This window comes from Motacilla alba, chromosome 3 (assembly GCF_015832195.1).
Source record: "Motacilla alba alba isolate MOTALB_02 chromosome 3, Motacilla_alba_V1.0_pri, whole genome shotgun sequence".
Classification (NCBI taxonomy): Eukaryota; Metazoa; Chordata; class Aves; order Passeriformes; family Motacillidae; genus Motacilla; species Motacilla alba.
The window spans coordinates 23,559,348-23,564,438 of NC_052018.1; the positions used below are offsets into that span (position 1 = coordinate 23,559,348).

The 5,091-nt window shown below is 37.0% G+C and overlaps 1 long non-coding RNA gene across 1 annotated transcript; it reads right to left on the reverse strand.

The window, feature by feature from the left end:
• Positions 1–350: 350 nt before the first annotated feature.
• Positions 351–4,872, reverse strand: LOC119699917. Its single transcript, XR_005256593.1, has 3 exons — positions 4,808–4,872; positions 2,492–2,601; positions 351–460 (listed from the first exon to the last, which is right to left on the reverse strand). It is a non-coding gene; the product is annotated as an uncharacterized LOC119699917 (long non-coding RNA).
• Positions 4,873–5,091: the final 219 nt, after the last annotated feature.

The window sequence follows — 5,091 nt, forward strand, 5'->3', positions numbered from 1 at the left end:
CAGTCAAAACAAAGGAAATGAAAAGGCCTAATATGCTACAGTGACTTTCTGAAGTGCTGCATAGCAGTCTCAGGAGGTAGGCACAGCCCTTTATAAAAGAAGAACAGAAAGACAAAAAAGTTCTAAACCCAAAGTATTGCTCAGTAAGGAAGCTGTTCTGGCCAGAGCAGAAATCAAAGCTCTGTGAAGGCAACTGACAAGAAAGTAGCATATAGGTCATGAGGTGTCAAAATATGTACATTAATTAAACACTTCATAAGCTTGAAAGAGAACTGGGTACAGAAAATATATATCCAAAATTCTTTGGGATTACAGAGGAGACTGAAGTATTTTGATCTCTGTCAAAATTAGGGACGCTGATTCCACAGGCAAACAAACAGCAGGAAACTCACCCTGATTGTACCTTCATGAGAGTAGAGTCTCAGCACTGAGGAGAAGGACTTTGCAAAAGCAGAACTATCTGAAAGCATATGAATAAGGTAATTTAAAACTCAAAGGGATATATGTGACTGAGCAAAGCCTACCTAAAAGGTTTAGCTGAGTCTGTCATGCAGTATTTCAGCAGCCTTCTATAGGGCATATTGCACTGACCTGCATTAACTTTGCTTTTCACTTTTGTCCTGAGTGAGTTCTCCCAAGGAAACAAGACACACATAAAGAACAAGCAGTTGTTTCCATAGGGAAAAAATGAGCAAGGTCACCCCATACTGTGTAGAAAGAGGCATTAATGGCATCTCAGTATCTTCCAAGAACAAATCCATTTATGTATTCCATCACAGTAAATTCTTAGCAATCATAGCACTACAGCCAAATATATCAATATGCAATGTATTTCACTTCAAGCAAAATTTTAGTACTGTTTTTGACAGTACCTTGAGGTATGCTTTGGTAAATGGTAGCTTACTAAAGGTAGCCTAAAACCATAAAAAACGGATAAGCACACTTGTTTAATTTTCTTTTCAAAAGACTAAAGTATGAAACGGAAAAACATATATCATGTTTTACCTAAGCAACAATGTCCTTTTGTGGCTGAGAAAATATGTGGCAGAGGTTTCTTAAAATCAAGTTGCCTGCAGTCAAATACACATAGAAAATGAATTGTCTGCAACTTTCTCACACAGGGAATAACTTCCATTAGGTCAGACTAATGTGATGCCCCTGTTGACTTACAGGTTATAATTTAAACATACCTTCTGTTTCCTTAACTGATTTCAGGCTCTTGCACATAGTGAAAGTAAGTGTGAGGACATTGACTAGAGCACACAGCATGTTCTTCCAGGGATAACTCATTTTAGTAATACTGAATAGAATCCAAATAGAATATGTGTTCAGGGTAGATTGAGTACCTGATCCCAATTTTATGGTGCATATAAAATATATATACAGTATATATAAAAATATGCATTAAATTGACTTTAAACAAGACACTAGTACTTTTGAAACCAATGGACTTATCAGTGTACGTAATGACTTTACACCGAGTAGTCCTTTTTTTCCCCAACAGTTGATGTTATCTTGGTATTTTCTGAAGGCCAAAGGCAACATGTATAAAAGTACATAAACTGCTTCTGCCAGAGGATTTACTTCATATTTGGCTTTAGCTTACCTCTGCTATGGGTTGCTCATGCTACAAATTTGTTTAAGCAGGCACAAGAAGTGTTGCACAATTCAACTTCCTCATGTCCCATCCTCTTTTATCCTAATGCCCAGAGGAATCCTACTGGCTTTCAATAGTATAGGCAAGGATGCCTCAGGATATTCTTTTTATGCCAGGCAGGTCTGTGAAGATTTTGCATGAGCACTGATAAGCAAGTGAAGGAGACTATGTCTTTGCTTCACTTCAAGTCATACAAGTACAATTTACTCATCTATTCACTGACAATTACTGATTCATGCACTCATAATTACTCTTCATGAGTTGGTCTGCATCAATATGCTGTGTTCCCATCTTCCTTTTCCCTATTCCCTACTCCCAGAAGTTTACCTGGGTTTTCTCACTGTCTATATGATATCTGGAAATCTTCTCCCAGAGCCCCAAGATACCTGTCTAGTTCTGAGTCACAGGAAATGCAGATGAGCAAGTATCTCTCCCGAAGTCAGGCTGGAGAGTCAGGACTTCAGAAGACAACACCATCCACACAGAATGCAGTTTCAAGGATCTTCCCTAGGACTGGATAAACAGGCTCTTCTGTTTAGGACTCTGGCTTCAGTAATTACAATAAATAATACATAAGGTGACACCACTATCAATTAAAACCAAAAAAACAAACAAATAACATCCCACCCCCTGCAAATCTCTTTCAAAGACTAATGTCAGATATCTATTGACAAGGTACTGCAGCTGTGACCTTAAACATAGAAAACAACTTGTTATTTTCTTGAATGCTAAAAAAGGACACCAGTGGGAGCTGTGCTTTAGGGAGACACCAACCTGTTCAGGTAGGGCTTCAGGGGGCTGCCACCAATGGCTCAGAACTCTCTGTGCACTTACTTGGAGACAGACAGCCTCTGGTGTGCAGATTCCTTTCAGGAAGCCACAATAGTCTCTGACTGCTGATGCACTTAGATCTTTTACTCGATCGATTCCGTAACCCATAGACACTATCATGAGAAATATCCAAAATAGAAAAGAAAATAATCTTTATTTTTTTGCACATCAACGTGAAAAAGAGAATTTTTATCTTCCTTAATGTAAATCTGAAACAGTAGTTTTACCCAGACACTTTATATGTCATAGACACTGGACACAGCACATTTAAATACCTTCAGAAGTCTTTTTGCTGATACGAAGCATTGCCAATACAGTCATGATACTCTTTATAATTTAAATTAATTTAAATGTGGGAAATAAAGGCAGGCAAAGAACATGAATGGGAACAATTACAACGACAGGCAAAAAGCAGACACTATATATGGGGATCTGTCAGGCTGCTTCCTCTCCCTTTCTGCACTTTTCTTTCTCCAAGCACTACTGAATTATTATTTCGTCAGCTTCTCTTATTTTGTCAACAAGCTCACTTAGCTCATCAGTGCTTTCTATTCCCTCTTCAGCAAAATAATAAAAGATTGTTATGTAATAAGTTTTCAAGGACTAATAACTTCAGCACAGGTTTTCTTGTTTGAGCAACATAAACTGCTTAATCTGGTAGGGCAGAAACTAGGTCCCCAGCTAAATTTCAAAATCTGACTAATAAAGAGATAAAGGATTCATCTCTTTCAAACAAAAGGTTTGTTTGACCACAAGGGAATAGGGGGAAAAGTTAAGAATCTAAGCTAAAGGTACATGAAAGGAAGATAGAAGATGGAATAAAAGAGGATGGAGGTGAGAGAAACACAACCCTTGCAAAAGTCCCAGGTTCTTTCTGAAGCAAACACAGAATAAAGCACTGTATACATTTAGGCCCCATCAATTTGAATAACCCAACTGTGATCAAAGCAATTGTTCATCAGAATTAAATCAAAACCACACAGAAGTGTTTGAAGCATAAGAACTGTTATTGCAACAAGATGCCAGAAAATACAGAGTCAAGAAAAGCAGGGCTTCAGCAGAAGTTTGAATTTTTTTAAGGAAAATTGTACTGCAATAACCAGTGGAGAATCAATATTTTGCTAATTGACTCTTTCCTTTCCAATTTTGAGTCTGTTTTGCCACAAGCATTTCCTTGTAACACAATGATTGACGCAAGGTTACAACTGTAATTTTAATATCAGAGGGTCAAATACTAGTTCACACAAATAATAATAAATTTGCAGCCAAAATCATCAAGACAAACATTGAGGACTGACAAATTCCATGAGGAAAAATGTGATATCCTTCTCTCCTTTAGAGGAAAACTGCACTGGCAAGGTCACTAAAAGGGTCTCTGATTAGCTTAAGAATAAGTCAACAATAACTTTTAAATTTCAAATTAAATTTAAAAAGAAAACACTGAATAATCTAGAGAAAAGCAATTTTTTTGAGCGATGTGGAATAATGTAATCAATTGTGAAGAAGTATTTAGACTAAGTATGCCCCTAATATCAGCACAAGCACAATTCTTAGAGTAATACAGGATTAACATTGTCAATGACTAAAACATCATCACTCTGGCAACAGAATACAAATGGTTTCTCTCCAGCAGGATTCTTTAAGTGATAAACCCATCTCTTGTCAGAATATATACATTACTTGGTCTTTATTTTAAAAACATTGATCCAAAAACAATATTGAAATCTTAAGTGCAGAAAGAACACTGGACTATTAAATTACATGGTTGCAGAAGGGATTGTTGCAATCTTTTGCCATGAGATAATTAGTTTTACTTCCATCTTGTTCAAATTCACTTTAAAATTAAGGTGTTCAGTTCTGAATTTCTGCCAAACACTGCGACAAAACATAGGCTGCAGCTGAAGTATCAGGAAACAGAGAGAGGGAGCTGGGAGCCATCAGCAAAACAAAAGAACATTATATTGTGATTGTGAAAAATTGAAGTAGGAGACAGCATATAAAGAGAAGAAAATATAATCGTTGTTCTGCAGAGCCCTGGGATGAAGCCATTCCACAACAAGCCAAATAGAAAAGAAGAGATGGGAAGAATTTGGTCAACAATCTAATGATGATCTCAAAGACTTTAACACAGACTTGATAAGGTACAAACAGTTGCCGAAGTGGCAGCAAAATATGGTTCAGCAGCACAGAATAGTAATTATGGAACTGAATAGAAGGTCTGGTTTAAAGTAGAGATGCATATGCCATGACAAGTAAGTAAATACAATGAGAAAGAATAGAAGACCTGCAGGAAAGTATAAACAATGTCTCAGCAATTACCCAAAAATGAGAAGGACAGTAGTTTTCTTCTTTTATTGGCATGGAAATGATCTCTTCAATTAACAGATACAGAATGGAACACAAAACAAGGAAGACAGCATATAAGATTACAGAAGCTGGCCTAAGGTGGCAGGTGGTAGGTAAGGCTTGTTGCTGCTCAGTACCCATTTGTATAGCAGCTATGTTGACACAAAAACATTCCTAATGGTCACAAGAAAATAGCCTGAAGTCAACAGTGTGAATAGACAGGGTCAGAAAAGAATAAAGACTAAACAGACAGATAA